At 44.1% G+C, this 16,917-nt stretch overlaps 1 protein-coding gene across 4 annotated transcripts in view; it reads left to right on the top strand.

Moving 5' to 3' along the window:
- Positions 1-16,917, top strand: part of PSD3 (pleckstrin and Sec7 domain containing 3) — a 644,089-nt gene that overhangs the window by 54,742 nt on the left and 572,430 nt on the right. For all 4 annotated transcript variants that reach the window (XM_070598606.1, XM_070598623.1, XM_070598605.1 and 1 more), the window contains exon 3: positions 13,921-13,970. The gene's annotated coding sequence lies outside the window, so the exon portion shown is untranslated. The remainder of the gene's footprint in view (positions 1-13,920; positions 13,971-16,917) is intronic.

Raw genomic sequence — 16,917 nt, 5'->3', positions numbered from 1 at the left:
CACATGGCTCAGCAAGGGTTTTGCAACACATAAGACCTCAACATTCCATCTTGTGGCTGCACCATCCGGATGGAACATAGGGCCTCCTCGCAAGCAGGGGAAGGGAGAATTAGTCACACAGCCTTGCCTAACTGCAGAAAAGCTGGAATTGTTGACGAGCAAATAGAATGTTTGGTGAGCCCTAACCGTATCTGCCATGCTAGCAGGAAAAGAAATTTAAAACCATCCAGGCAGCGCAACATGAGAGCCACTGGAGGGCGGGGCGCGGTTAGGTGCAGCTCTGAGAATTTGTATTGGTCAGCCAGGGCCAAACGGCCATGGAAAAATTGGGCCCCCTGTATCCTGTCCACATGCTTCTTCTCTTTATCCCATCCCTGCTCACAGATGATTGACAACTCACCTCTGCTGAGATGGTTGTGGATAACCAAGCAGTAAGCCCATAAAGATGCCAGGTCTACGTGCGGCTGGGTGGACGGGCTGTGCTGAGACCTGAGGCCGTGGCAAGTTGTCAACCCCAACAACTTTTCAGGAGTGTGAGTCCCAGGGCAACCTCACTCCCTTTCCACCTCTCTGTCCTGTCTGTGAGGGGACATAAGCTAGGCGACCTCTGGATGAGAGAGGGGAAGAAAGGGACAAAGAGAGGAGAAAGAGAAAGAACAAAATACTCGAGAGCGGAAAACCGTAACCACATGTTGGTGGTGGTACTTAGAGGCAGTGAGATTACGGATAGCCTTGTCTCTCTCTTTCATCTCCTTTCTTTTCTGTATTTTCACATTTTAAAACCAAGTATTATTAGTTTTCTTCATTTAAAGGCAACTTGTTTTATTTAAAACACAATATAGAAGTTTTACTGTTCATTCCAACAACGGCTCTGTGAGTTGACACAGAGTTTTGATTTAATTTTTTATACTCAGCAAGTAAAGAATAGAAAAGATAAGCAAAGAATTCTCTCAACTTCTCTGTGAAACTAGTAGACTCGATCAAGGATCTGAGGACAGAGTTTGGGCCACTGCCTGGGAGGAGAGTCTTCAGGGAACGGTTGTTGCCCGGCCTTGGGTGTCGGCGTGCAGACCCGCTCACTGCTGTGAGGATGGAGGTGGGAGCTCTAGCAACAGGATCAGGGGCTGCTCTCCCGGGCACACGTTTCTTCAGGGCTGGATCAACATCCGAGTCCTCCATCTGTCTAGAGGAACTTCTCTCCCTCTGCCCATGATTGAATAATGAAAATAATAATTACTATTTTTTTTGGTGAGGAAGAGTGACCCTGAGCTAACATCTGTGCCAATCTTCCTCTATTTTATGTGGGACACCTCCACAGTGTGGCTTGCCAAGCGGCGCTAGGTCAGTGCCCAGGATCCGGGCCTGTGAACCCTGGGCCGCCAAAGCAGAGCACGTGAACTTAACCTCTATGCCACTGGGCTGCCCCCTGAAAAATATTTTGATTTTTCAGAATCTTATATTGATACGAATACTTTTGAAAACCTCTTTGTAAAGACAAAAGGATGTTAATTAGGTAATAATTAGCACCGTGACAGGAGCTAGCAGCATGGGAGTGAAATTTATTTGAACAGACATAAAGATGAACACTGAAAGGACAACAAGTTTGGGGCTGGTAATTTAATTAATGCAAATTATTTCCCGCTGTGAATCCAGCCAGAACGATAACTTGTGGTTCTGTCACTGTGAACATTCTTTCCCTCTGCATCACTGGAGACACTAGGCAGTTGTTCTGATTTTCCAGCTGTTTCTAATCAAATTAAATGAAAACTTGAAAACACACTCTAAGGTGAACCCGAGTCATCTCCAGACAGTTCTTGCCTCAAGCAACACCAGAGAGCGGAATCTTCCTGTCACCTGTTTATGGCCCGTTTATTTCATTCCTGACGGAGAGGAAAGCCCAGCAGGAGCTGTTAGTTAAGCAGATCTGCTCTGTTCTGTTCGCTCTCAGGCCCCATCCACGCTGTTCCTCTGGAGGGATTGTGTGATGTGTTTGAAACCGGCCAAGCAAATGTGACAACTAAGGCCTCAGAGGACGTCAGAGGTCCTAATTCCAGCCGGAGCCGAGAGGTGGTTCAGGCACCAGGGTTAGGAAACATGCCTGCAAGGAAAACTGCACAACATTCTCACTTTTGACAAGAGACACAAACATCTCAAATAAAAAACTAGCAAAACGTATTCTACAGTGTAGTAAAGGAATCAAACGCTGGCGTTCCGTGTGAACCGGGATAGCGTGTAAATCCAACGGGAAGAGCGCTGGCGAACTGGCGTGCAATTCCCGCTCCGCTCTGCTGCGCGCCTCTGCGCACGTGACTTCCTCTCTCTCAGCATCAGTTTTCCGTCTGCGCAGTGGAGAGCACTTCTTTCGTTGGTGGGTGAGTGCCTGGCTCATAATAAGTGCGGGAACAGAAGGAAGGGAAACGCTCACAGCCAGGGGAGGGCAGACCAGGTTCAAGCTCAGCTGCGCTGGACTCAGAGCCTGAGCTCTGACCCTCTAAGCCCTAAGGGAACCAGAAAGCAAGACAGAAGGAAATATAGGGCTCCTTTTCTGAACCAGAGTGGGAGAGAGCTTTTTAGTAATGTAAACAAATGAAGAAACCATGAGGGAAAATGTTTACGTTTAACCACATGAACTTTTTAAAACTTTTCATATAAAAACTTTCTAAAAATTTGAGGTAAATTAACTGAGCAAAAATTCACAACATATATTGGTTAATATTCTAAGAATACGAAAAAGTCAAACGTTTAAAAAGATGAATACTCAATTTTTAAAAGGACAAAATACATTCACTCAAAATTCGCAAAACAAGAAATACAGATGGCCAGTAAACATGTAGGAAAATATTCTAAGATGGAAAAATTACCTGGAAGAGTTTGTGGGTTGGGAGAATGTCCATGTCCTCAGAGCCCTTCTCTGGCCCCTTTTGTCCTCAGGCTCCTGGCCTGTCGGGAGCTGGAACCAAGGCCCTTGGGAACCCGGCCGCCGCTGGCCTCCAGCAGCCTCTCTGCGCTCCTCGCACTGCAGTACACACCAGACTCGAGGCTGTGAAAGGCTCCACTTTCCCGTGTGGGCTGCTTGTGAGCCGCTCCGCCGAGGCCTGAACTCGAATCATCGTCGTGTGAGGCTTGCGATCCGTGAGCGTAACCGACGGCAAAATGTCCCACTTCCCTGGGCTTCACTGTTGTGTGTTCATTGTGAAGGCATTTTCATAAAGTAATAAAAAGCTTATTTAGGCAAAGTGATCAAGAAAGAGAAAATGGCATGGTGGTGGGAGTCAAGTCAAAGTGTGGAGGTCTTAGAAAGTTTTGGTTCGTCGTCAGAAGAACAAGGTCTTGGGTATAAGACATCCATCTGCAGCAGCTGTAACGACATTCACAAACAGAAGATTCCAGAAGGCTTTTGACTGATCCCTTTTGCATGCTAAGGAGTCTGCTGCATTGCTCTTCCCTGAATATATGTTCCCTTAGGGCTTGGTGCCTTTGCCTTTTCCGATTTTTCCCTCTTTGCTTCCCTTTTCCACCAGAAGGCCAAGCCGCAGCAGCACGTCCTCTGAGCAGCCGGCTCTGCAGATGGGTGGTGGGGCACATCGTCTTTGTGTTCTCACACGTTGTACATGCAAAGTGTAACTTGGAGGTTAGCAGCATGGACTTGCGAGCCAGACTGCCTGGGTTCAGTCTCAGTTCTGCCTCTTATCAACTGTGTGATCCCGAACCGGTTACTTAACCTCTCTGTGTCTCAGTTTCCTCATCTGAAAAATGGGATAAAAACAGCTCCCCTCATAGGAATGTTGTAAGCCTTAAATGCGTTAACAGACGTGAAGTGCTTAAGACAGTGTCTGACATGGTAAGCACTGTTTTATCATTCTCCTACCAAACTTCCCACGCCTCACTGTAGTTAACTGTTTCTATGCAGAGCAGGATTTCAAAACAAACAAACTGAAAAGGACTACCGTAAGTCAGCTGTGCAGATGCAGTGTGGTTTCTTTAATTTGTTGGTAGATGTTCTGGACTTCCTTGTGAGCTGACAATGGCCACCTCTACCTCTCTTGCTCTGGGAGGTAACCAGATTCACTCCAGCCTTGTAAACTGAGTTTGACCCATTAATTTAAACAGCCCATTGATAATACTGTCTTCGGGAGAATTGTTTAGACCCTTATTTGCAGTTCTCCAAACCCCATCCAACTCCTCTGGGTTGGCCTCCAAGTTTATAGAGGGGGGAGATGTCCCGCCTCTGATGGAGGGTGTGAAGGGACTTCCTTCCATCCATGTAGTGCTCTCTGGTCCTCTCCTATCCAAGCAGAGAGGGGCTGTCCTGGCATCCACTCTCGGGCACTCAGCTATTCCTCAGCTCAGGAAGACCTGGCAGCCTCTTCCTGCTGCCTTAGCCCCACCAGGTGTGGATCCCTCCAGGTCTCTCTTACGTCTTCCATCCTGTCCCCTGTTCCGGGTGGCCTGCCTCCAGCCCTCCTGCTGTCAGCTGGCTCTCAGCTTAGCATCCCCACTGCGAGAGATGTGTGGGAAGCTTAGAAGAGCGAACCAGACCCTTGCTCTGGCTGAACATGCAGCTCTGCCCTTTGATTTATTCTGGGACATCCAGACACCTCAACTCTCCTGCCCCTAATATTTCCACATTCTATCAAACATACAAGTACATCTTGGGAGTAGAAAGGGCGCTTTTCTCCTTTTCTTCCTGATTGGCTGTGTCCCTGCCCTTACATGAAACTCTGGTCTGGACCGCCAGGCTGGAGTTTGATAAAGCTTTCTTCCTTTCACGTCGTATCTCAATAGTACCTGCCTTTCAAGCCTATTTTCTAGTTGAAAAATCCTATTTTGAATGTCAGCATCTAAATGCGAATGTTCTCTTTTCCTTTTGGCATTCATGCAATTTAAATCCCCTCGAGGCAGGTGAAGACAGTTTGAACCAGGTCGGCTTCGCGCACACACTCTCTCACTGTTGGAGTTCGTCTCCCACTTGGCTCTGGAGCTCTGCAGGGTCTGACTTTGTCCTACTCACTGAGCTGGGCTCTACTTGGGTTTGAATCCTGGCCCTGCCGCTGACCCTGTGAGCTTAGACGAGTTACCTAGCCTGCCTGTCTGGTTTTCATCTGTTAAATGCAGATAAGAGTACTACCTTGTGGGATTGTTTTGAGGGTTAAATGACTTAACACATGCCAAGTTTTCAGAACCGTGCCCGGCATCTACTGCAACAAGTGCTCAAAAAATGGGAGCCTTCACTGCTGTTTGCTCAGCACTTCTCCAAAGTCGTTTGCTCAATAAGTATTAGTTGAAGGATCACACAGTGAGATAGTAATTTATCTTGGGCTTTATTGATCAGGAGTTCTGATTGCCAGCGCAGAAAGAGGCGTTTAATTGCATTGTTCCCTTAAAAAGAGGCCATTGTAAGGCAAGTGCAATAGTGCATCTTTTGCAATCGTATGTCTAGCGCTTACTCATGGCAAAACTAAGATTAGCCTCTCTCTCACCTGATGCCATACATTTAAGATGTTTAACACTAGTTCCCAGAGCTACTGTTTAAAATATTGGGCTAAGAGAAAGTGCAGATGCAATAATAATGATAGCACGGGGAGGTGAAAAGGGCATGGCTCTAAGAATCGAATGATGGGCATCTCACTGGCAGCTCCGGTTCCTATGAGCCCAGTGACCCTCGGGAGGCCATGTCACCTTTCCAGTCCTCCTCTCGTGGCTGCACTAGATGTCTAAGCTCCTTTCTTGACTTCTCTGAAGAGAGAGCGCGCAGCATTATGAACCAGATCTGCGCAGGGATTGCTTTCTGCTGCTGTGCATCTTATTCTTCTTCCGGGCTCTCCCTTTCTTCCCTGTCGTCTGTGGCACTCTTTCCTGGAGTGTCATATTTTTTACAGAATTACATTGATTGCAATTGTTTCTGAGCTTTATATTTAGCAAAATTGTACTTGAAAACAGACTGCCACACTGTTAACTGCCCCCAAACTCGTCGCTTCCTCTGACTCTGCCAGTCAAGCCATCTGGAAATAGAGGGATCAGACAGTGCTTTGTCCTGAGTGGTCCCTGCTGGAACGGCACTGGCTGTCTTCCTAGTGGAGAGCCATGCTCGCTTGGTCTTCTCATGGGATCATGCTTTCCCTTACTAAGTGGTCTGCAATCACTTGCAATGAGCAAGGGAGCGTTAATTGATCTGAGACGAAGGGCTGCATAGGATGGGAGAGTTCCCCTTCATGTGTGTGAGTATAAAGACAAATTCTGAATCCACTTTTAGGAAGATGAACAAAATTAGCTCCAAAGGACTCTGATCAAAACATATGTTATGGGGCCGGCCCAGTGGCATAGTGGTTAAGTTCATGCGCTCTGCTTTGGCAGCCCAGGATTCACAGGTTCGGATCCCAGGTGCAGACCTATGCACCGCTTGTCAAGCCATGCTGTGGCAGGCGTCCCACCTATAAAGTAGAAGAAGATGGGCACGGATGTTAGCTCAGGGGCAATCTTCCTCAAAAAAACACAACATATGTTATTAGGAGAAAAAAATTCAATCATCAATCTGTGAATCCTAATGTTTCATGAAAAAAAAGTAGAATCAAAGAGCGTGACAGCTGGAAAAGCCCTGGAGATCATCTAGGGGCCCCGCATTTTAAGGATGAGGCAGTGAGGTGCCACGGCAGGAAGGCTTGCCACCCAAGCCACGTGGGGAACTGCTGGTGGAGCCAGGAGGAGAGCCAGGCCCACGCCCTCACCCCCAGCGGAGGTGGATGGAGGTGCCAGGTCAGTCTCCTGAAACCATTGCTGCGCGATACATTGCACGGAGCCCTCCTGGAGACCTAGTGACTATCTTCAAATCGACTGAAAGAAATTGGAGGATGTATTTTCCTATTGTTTAGAGTTTGTAAAAATGTACTTAAAGTTAAAATATGGACTGTCAAAAATGTCTGTATAGTTTCCCCATGGTTTTAAGTCTTTTCAGTGTATTGTGGTCTGTTTTAGTGTATTGTCGTTGAAGTACGTTCAGATTTCCCTTATTATAAATGTGTTTTTTAAACAAAGTGGAGATTGCAGGAAGGGATGTTTTAATAGAAATATTTGGGAAGAAATTCCACATTTTCAAAGCATGCCTTCAACATAGAAAAAAGCAATGCTTGATCTTTCTTTGGGGCTTGATGTTTCTGCTTTAGCTCTTAGTCATAGCACGATGTATGGAAAACTCATGGACTTGACTTTGGCAAATGGAATGAAATGGAATAGTTATCTAGAGGAGCAAGACATCTGGGCAAGAACCCAAGCACCTGGCTTCCTAAGATGCACAGGCTCATCCGGAACGGCCGCTCCTTCCTGTGTGCACAGTGAGGCTGACTTTCATCCTCAGACTTAGATGGACTGCCTCTGTTTTCCTATAACTAAACCTAAAGTCTGTCTTAAGCCCCTATTCTTCCTGAAGATGGAAAATCTAGTCAGTTCCAACTAAACATATCACCACAAGGATTTTTCAGCCGTGTTAGGATTTTCCCTGCCCCTTCCTCCTACTCCGAAGGGTGATGTGAGTTCCAGAGGCTCATCTGGCATCACAGCCAGGGCAGAGGCAGCATGTGGGGAAGGTGCAAGACTGCCAGCTGTTCTCCGTACTAGAGCGGCACCCAGTGCGGAGAGTAATCCTGCCTGGGCTTGCATGTGGACCTTTCTGCACGCCGCGTCTGCTGGAGCAACATCGCACCTGTCTCCCTGTGGGTTATAGGATGCACACCCTTATCTTGATCAAGAGACACCCCTCCATATGTCCCCAAATCAGACCACTGGCTTTTCCCTAAGTACCTATTCTCACGTCTCTGTCTTTTTTCACCTATTGTAAAGGTCTTCCCCACAGCAATAATCTTGCCTCAAAACATTATTCAATCTTGAAAAGAATTGCAAGTTCTGGCCCCAACGGGTGCTTATGCTGCATGACCACAGTGCATGCAAGTGGGGTCGCAGCCGCCCTCTCTGGTCCAGGCTCATTTAACCTTCGAGAACCTGCGGGCACTTGTGACTCGGGCCCTGAACTACTAGCTTTTACCTTCAGTTTTTAAAATTGAACTCACTGCAAGGCAAGGTGGAAAAAATTTAACTAGGGTTATAATTACTACAGAGAAAAGAAAAGTAAGAGCAAGACGGAGACTCAAGAGGCCCGTCCCCCAGTCCCAGGGCTGCCACTTAGGCTGTGCGCTTCGAGTGAGTCCCTCAGCTTCTCTGTGCCTCTGTCGTCACCAGCACAGTGATGGAGTGGGGTTAGGGTAGTGAAGTCTCCTCCCAGACTGGTCAGGGAGACAGCTCTCGGAGGGCCGCCCCCTCCTCTGCAGCTTCCTCAAGCAGGCTCCTCTCTGTGTGGGTGGACCTGACGGAGCTGCGTTCCTCTGCGCTCAGGGCGAGTAGTTGCCTCGCCCTGCACGTCCTGCTGGTGGGAGTGTGTGCTCAAGGGGGGGTGGGGAGAAGAAAGGAAAGGAAAGAGAAAGCAGTTTATCTACAAAACGAAATTAAGAAGAAAAGATTTGCAAACAACTGGAAATCATCAGGGTTCATTCTGTGAAACATCTTGACTTCTCTGTTCAGCTTGTCAGCATGAAGGAAGTGAACTTAGCACTGGCTGAGACAACCTCCTTAAACAGCAACAGCAATCACACTTCTGTTTGTGCACCAGCTACCCTGGACGAGCCCTGGATAATGAATCAACTCGGCTGTGGCTTGACCGGCAGCCCCTGGAGCAATGCCTGCTCTCTCTGAGGTGGACCCTTTCTGCCTTAACCTCTGGTTTGAGGTCACTAAAGCCTTTCTGCTTACAGTAGAAACATCGCTGCTAATTCTCCTCTGGGTCACGTCACCATGAGAATTTGTTTCCTGTTGCATTAAGAAATGATTTAACTCTTCACATTTAGTCCCGGATAATCTAATTAGGGAAGGTACAGTGCACATTGCACGGCTTTAAATTGAGTATCTTCTTGCAGTGGTTCAGAGGTACCACAGAAAATTCCACTATTTCCAATTAATGACCCATGACCATACTTGCGTATTCTCAATCCTCTGATCTAAAACCTAAAGATTTGAAATGACCTAATTGAAAATGCTAAACCCATGAATATCCAAGCATGAATATGCCTTTGCAAACTGGAAAGCTCTTGAGAGCCCTTTGTTTCTGATATGCAAGAGGGTTTTGCTGTGCGAGGCCTGCTTAGTTCCAGGCAGTCTTTCAATTAGCAAATGGTAGGCTTACATTGAGCTGTTACAGGTCAGATGTTCTTAAATTCTCTAATAAAACTGACTGGAAGCACAGAGAATTTAGGAGTCATTAATGGAGCTCTCAGAACTCTCAGATCTGCTGTGGACAGATTTACAGACATTAGTTTCACCACCTTTACTTACCAATTCCTTTTTTAATACATTAGAATTTATTTGAAAATGTGAAATTGTATGCCTGTAGCCAGACTCCATGCCTACATGACTCCAATTTCTGCCTCCGCCTTCACATGCCTTTTCCCTATGGCTCTCTGACTACGTATTTCCCCTCTTCTCATAAGGATGCCAATCATTGGATTTAAGGCCAATCCTAAATCCAGGATGATTTTATTTTGAGATCCTTAGTCACATCTGCAAATATAACTCTGAGGTTCTGGTTGGACATGAATACCGGGGAGACACTATTCAAGCCCCTGTGGATGTCCACTTCGTGCCAGGGTGCCTCACTGACTTTTGCTGGGGTGCAGGGTTCCTCATTGCCAGCCGGGTGGCAAGTGATTCAGTTCTAAAATCCCATATTATCTTTGTCACCCTGATACCAAACCTCTTAATCTCAAGTTCTTGTGCCCAATGCACAGTAAGTCCATCACTGAGACATGGCACCTGGAGATGGAGAAAGGGTTATTTGAATTGGCCAAAACGAGAAGGTGGGAGGATAGGTTCTCTCAAATCCACCCTAATAAGAGAGGAAATCAGGGGATTTTATAGAGCTAAGGGGCTGGGCAGGAGGAGTTTTGGAGAAACAAAAGGGTAATCCAAGTTTCTTCTGCTCCAGATGAGCCCCTGGGCAACCTGACTTCTGGGCATCCACAGCAGCTGGGGCCTGGTTATCTGGTGATTGTAACTTCCCTGAAGGCATTCTTTTTCTTCTGTAAAACAAGCTCATAAATCCTTGTGACCCTTGAGTCTCCCCTCAGGTTAAACAAGAAAACAGCAAATTCACAAGATTCGCTTCTTTGCATTTGCGTCTGTGTTGGGAACAAGGTCAAAAAGACTTACTAAATATTTACAGTAACCCTCAGGTACCCAGCTTCAACCCCACTCCCAACACCAACTTCATAGGTTGGGTTCTCCAGGAAGCAGACCTTGAGACAGAGTTTAGCCTCTAGAATGTTTATCAGGGGATGCCCTCAGTCCCCGTGGAAGGGAGGGGGAAGTGACGCTGCAACAGCCTCGGAGTTGTCCTGGTTAGGCCAAAATGGTTGGTTGTCTATACATTCACCTCTGTCAGTCACTGGATATGGGCTGTCCTGGGACAGGCTGGGCCTTGAATGAGGTGGCTCTTTGCAGTTGAGGTAATCCAGGGAGGAGCTGACAGCTGAAGTGAGCAAGAAGTGCTTCCTTCAGGGAGACTTGGGTGGTACATCACCGTGTCCACCACAATGCCCCAGAGGTGAGGGTAATTGGTGAAGGCGGAATTATAGCCCAATGAGCAGCCTAGGCATTCCAAATTCTGAATCTCATGACGTGGGGCCTCTTCTGGTCTCCGCCAGCTCCTGCGTACCGCCCACCAACCCGCAGTCAGGGGCAGTTCCGTCGCTGAGCCAGGTGGGACAAGCAGCAGGAAAACCTCAACAGAGTTAGCTACACTCTACAAGTTGGGAATGAATATCGTTATTTTAGAGAATAATAAACTGATATTCAGGAAAAGTTAATTGACTTGCCCAAAGTCATCCGGCTATAGAAATGAATACGAACTTTGTTAATTTTTCCTCTTTGCTTGTTTTAAAAAATTATGAAATATTCAAAGATACATAAAATGATGGAGAATAATTTAACTAACACCCAAGTGCTTACCATGCAACTTTCAAAAATCTTAACATTTTGTTGTACTTGCTTCAGATTCTTCACTTAGAAAAGTAAAACCTTAACAAGCAGGTAAAGAAACCCCCTTTTACATTATTACTCTGACCCTATTTCTCTCCCTTCTTTCATAAAAAGAGGAAATACCATGAGTTTGGTATCCATCATTTCTGTGACTGTTCTCGTACTGTCTATTTGTGTATCCATGAATAATATATAATGTTATGTTGCATGTTTGAAGCCTTATGTAAATAGGTCATACCAAATGTACCATTCTGCAACTTGCTTTGTTGCTTTGCACAAAGTTATGTTTTTGAGATTTAGTATGAAATTTAGCCACATTTACATCTGTTTTAACTATTTTATGATACTCTATTCCATGAATATACCGTATTTATAAATGTATTCTTCTATTGATGGACGTTGAAGTTGTTTCTGCTTTTCCCTCCTAGGATAATGTTCAGTGAAATTCTCATGTCTCTTGGTGCACACGGGAAGGGACCCGTGGGTGTCATTTAAAAATGGAGTGGTTGGCTTCTGAGATGTGTGCAGCAGGGCCAGGGCCCCGCGAGCCAACACCTGGAGCCCGGCCTGTCAGGAGGCCCCTCTCCTGGGAGCCAGGCTGCACTGTGTGACCCGGAGAGCGAGGGCCTCCTTCACGCCTTTCCCTGGGCTCTTGGCTTGACGCACCCTGGTTGACCCTGAGGAGCAAACACTGTCCGTTGTCACCAAATTGCCCCCCGCCCCCGCATATTTGAACCAATTCATGTTCTCGTTGGCAACGTGTGAGAGTCCCACTTACATCATGTTCTCGTTAAACTTGACGTCAGACCTTTTAATCTTTGCCGATCTGATGGATGTGATCCACTTTGTTAAATTTACATTTCACTTATTTCTAGTTTTTGAGCACTGAATCCTAAGTTTATTAACCATTCAGAGTGCCCTTTTTGTGAACTGCCTTTCATATTCTCTGCCTATGTTTCTGTCATATTGCTTATATTTTCCTTATTGGTTTATATGTGTTCTTACGTTCTGGATCCTAATCCTTCTGTGTTATATAGGTTGTAGATATTTCCTGCCATCTGTGTTTTATCTTTTATAATACCTTAGGGTATACAAAAGTTTTTAGATTAATTTTAATATACTCAAAATTGTCTACTGTTACCTTTGTTGATTACATTTTTCTCTCTTCTCTGACCTGATGTCATAAAAGATATTTTCATAAATTTTATTCTAAAGTTTGAAAATTTTGCTTTTTACGTTTAAGTCTTTAATATACTTGAAATGTAGTTTTGTGTATGTTATAACGTTTTCCACGTGAATAACCGATTTCTATAAAGGTAATCAGCAAAAAAAGTTTGAAGAGTATACATAATTTTTGACTCAGGAATTACTTACCAAAGAAAGGAAAAGAGATGTATGCAGAGATTTACTAGGATGATAATCACATCATTGCTTTTTATACCAAAGAATTTAGACAATCCAAATATTTAACAGTGGGAAAATGGGTAAAATAAATTTGATTACAGTTATATAAAGCAACATAACCATAAAAAAGTAACACATTTGAAGAAAATTTTTAATGACATGGAAATAAGTTAATGATAAAGTCTTAAGTAGAAAAGTCTGGTTAAAGCAGTTTAATACTATTTTGGAAAAAATATAAATAGACACAAAATAAGTTGAAAAGTTATCTATTAAACTATTAATGGTTGTTATCTCTGGGTCATGAAATTATGGATGGATGATTTTATTTTCTTCTGTTTTCACATCTATATTTTATACATTTAATATATTTTACTTTTTAATAACAAAAATTGAAAGTTATTTTAGAATAATCATCCCAAAGGTTGAGGTTGACAGAGCATTCATATGGGTTAAAGAGGAATAAGTCGTCTTTGTTACCTGGTACTATGGTTAGCAGGATCGAAAGCCCAGAATCTCAATGACAGGACTGAAGTCAAGCATCCTTCCCCACGGTCCTTTATAGCAACATGGCCGCATGTCCTGACTTGGGGTTCAGAAAACGTGATTACCATAAGCCTAGGCGGTGGATGTAGAGGCCTGCTCAAATCACAGGGAGTCTCAAGGCCAAATCGTAAGCACTTTTAACCCAGATTTATTTTTCACAAGTAGGAATCAAACTTGTGGCTTAACAAAAGGAATTTAGTGAGTAAATGTAGGCGTTCTGGCAGTCATGACAGATGTGATCTCCTGAGAAGAGGCAGGAAGCCTCTTGTCACATGGGGATGTCATACATGCTTTGAGGACACTTGCTGCTGAAATTGTGGAATATGCAGGAAGGCCAAAATTTCCTCCCAGACCAAATGAGCCAAGTTTTCTCAAAAACCAAATAAAACCTGACTTTTGGTTAGATCTTTCTGAGAGATCTTGCTGGTGATTTTTCATCACCAGCAAGATACACGCAGGATGCTATGTGCAAAAAGCATAATCCCAAAAAATTAGACGAAGATGGAATTTTAATTTTTTGTATTTTGAAAAGCTTAAAAGTCATTAAAAAGTACCAAGATTAATTTAATAGATACATTATACCTGGTGGTGTGCTGGTCAATGTTAACAACTGACTCTCCAGGGGAAAAAAACTCTGGTGATTTGTAGCATTTGCTGATCTCTGTGGTGTAAGTACTTCCACCAGGGCTGATTTCAAGCAATCACAGTGACATCAGTGAACGTGGAGCTGGGAAGAGATGTGCACAACCCGCTCTCCTGGTGTGGTCCAGCTCCAGCACACCACTGATTGTCCCAGATAGCCACAGCAACAAATATTAACAATTTGCATGACGTTATTTCACAAAAGAAATAAAACCTTATGAATAATGTTGAAGTCCTCCTTATTTCTCTCCACAGATCCATCTCCTTACCTTCCTTCCCCAGAGACGACCCCTGTCAAGAATCTGGTATGTATTCTTCCAGACTGTTTTTAGACTTTTGCTACATATATATGTAGTCAAAACAATACAGTTATGCTTTGCATATTTTGAATTTTACCTCATGCTATCATATTGTACATAATCTTCAGCTTTCTTTTCTCTTCAATATTATGTTTTGGAAATTTATTCATATTGACGTATATAGATCTAGTTCACCCATTTTAATGGCTAATAGTGCTCAATTATATGAAAGGATCACAACTTATTTATCCATCCTCTTATTAATGGGCTTTCAGGTCATTTCCAATTTTGCTAAAACAGGTGATGTTGTGGCCACCCCGTAGGCGTGTCAGTGTGTGCAGCTGCTACACCTGGAAGGAGATTGACGGGCCGTAGGGGATGCTCATCTTCTACTTTAGAATTATTGACAAATTGCTTTCCAAGCAGTTCTACCAATTTAGACTTTTGGCAGAAGTGTATGAGAGTTTCTCATTTTCCATATTCTTGCCAATTCTTAGTATCATCAGACTTTAAAATTTTTTTTAATTTAATTTTTTTTTGGAGGAAGATTAGCCCTGGGCTAACATCTGTCACCAATCTTCCTCTTTTTTGCTGAGGAAGACTGGCCCTGAGCTAACATCCGTGCCCATCTTCCTCTACTCTATATGTGGGATGCCTGCCACAGCATAGCTCGCCAAGTAGGGCCATGTCCTCACCCGGGATCGGAACTGGTGAACCCTGGGCCACCGAAGCAGAACATGCAAACTTAACCACTGCACCACTGGGCCAGCCCCTCATCAGACTTTTTAAATGTTGCCAACCTTAGGGTATGAAATGAGATCTTGTTTTAACTTGCACTTCCCAGATTACTAGTTAAGTTGAACATTGTATTTATTAGGGTAAAGGCTAAGCTGCTGTGTAACAAATAAGCCCCCAGAGACAGTAGTTTAAATTGCATAACAATCTTATGTTGGGCAGTCCAGGCTGGTAAGGCAGCTCTTCCCCACACAGATATTCAGGGACCCTTCCATTTGTTACACTGCCATCCCCTAGGTCATCGTTCTTGTCTTCATGGTTGCGGGTGGGTTGTTGCCACATACCAACTTTTGGAAAAAGATTAGAGAATTTCTGGGGAAGCAATTTTCTTGTAGGCAAATAAGGTAAAAATTGCACACATCCCTTCCACTCACATTCCTTTGGCATAACTTAGTGTTACAGACGCGTAGGCACATCCTTAGGAGGCTGGGAAATATATTCCCTGGCTGGATAACCATGCTTCCGGGAGGAAGAGGGGAGCTATAATTCCTCCTTAAGCAGTGTCTGTTGGCCTTCCAGGCTTCCTCTTCTATGACTCAGCTGGTAATCTGTTTTGTCCATTTTTATTCTGTCTGCTTTTTCTTTTTGATTATAGAGATTGTCTTTATATATTCTAGTTTGCCTATTTAATTTATACAATAAATTTGATCATTTAAAAGGTACCAGTGTAGATACACGAGTAAAGATATTTTAAAATATTCTAGTGTACATTTAAAAGAATTTGTTATTTAAAGTCATATCATATTCTCTTGATAAATTAAGATTCCTTTTATAAAATGAATAATTACTACTCATCCCAATTTTCTCTTTTCTGGAAATGTGGAATCTCACCCACTCAGTTTTTTAAAAATGAGATAGACCTATATACTCTATTGGCTTCTTAAAAATCATAATGTTATGGAAAGTTCTTTAGGCCAATTTAAGTTACTCAAAGTTAAAACTTAGAAAAATGTGGTTGCTTAGATTCAGTTGAACTTGCTGAAGCTATAAGAGAATCTGACATGTATGACATTGTGGTTAGTTTTCTGAGTTTCACTCTGAGTTTCAATTTTCTCAGCTGTAAAGATGATATTATTTGCTCTGCCTATATGAGATTGTTATAAGGATCAAGCAAGATAATGGACAGAAAATGCTCAACAGAATGCGAAGTTTATATGATTGTTAGGAATTAGAATTACAAGTAGGATTTTAGTAGCATGCGTTAGATTTCATTTGAGGTCTCCCACATCTTACTTCCAGTTCCACTGATGTGCTCTATACACTATCCACACAGATAGTCTGTACTCCACATCAAGGTGTGAGTTTTGACAGCCACTCCCCATCTCTGGGGTGTGTGTAGGTGTGGTTGGAGTAACAGCCATATGCTCAACCACATCCCTGTGAGATCAGACACTCCTGAGCGTTGTTTTCATTCAGACCTGCTCCCTCTCTAATGGCAACCTGGGAGACTGGCTTTCCAGCCTGTTTCAAAGCAGTTCTCAGCTAAGCCTCATCACTTCAATTTGTGCCTCGAAGTTTCTTTTTATCACTGATTCAGGCCAACACAGCTTGTCATTCATCGCTGCCTTCCTGGAGGCAGTTCTCAGTTTCCTGGAATTTTGCATGCAGCCTGTGACAGACAGTTAAAGCCCATTACAGTTGGGGGCAGCACGTAAATGGTGTCCCCCTGCCTCAGCCCATCCACCTGCTCCTCTCCGCAGTGTCTGCTCTGGACCTGCCTGGGGGTCCTCAGGCACAGCCAAGGGCAAAGACGGCTGGTGGAGCAGAGAGGGAGAGACACAAGAATGCCCTGGAATGTGATGTTTGCTTTATTAGTGACACACCAACTCTAAAAAGCTAGAAGGGAGAAGTTTAACAATGTGTTGAAGACGTGAGTATATAGTAAAAGTCTCATTATTTTATTGACATACTTCAATTTCATTTTTAAAATGAGAACAACAGTGTTCTCATGACAAAAAGCCAGACAATTACTTTACACTGTGTAGCCGAAACCTGCACAAGTTAGGTGTGCCCAGTGGGGAAGAGGATGTGAGTTGAGTTGACTATGTGGTGGCCCAGATGGGAATTAGCAATCTCCTACCCAGGATGGGGTTAACATTCATTTAATATGCATTTATTGAGCAACTCCTGTATGCCAAGAGACATGCTAGATGCTGGG

Source organism: Equus przewalskii, chromosome 28 (assembly GCF_037783145.1).
Source record: "Equus przewalskii isolate Varuska chromosome 28, EquPr2, whole genome shotgun sequence".
Taxonomy (NCBI): domain Eukaryota; kingdom Metazoa; phylum Chordata; class Mammalia; order Perissodactyla; family Equidae; genus Equus; species Equus przewalskii.
Note: the sequence above shows the minus strand (reverse complement) of the source record. Positions and strands in the feature narration are given on the sequence as shown.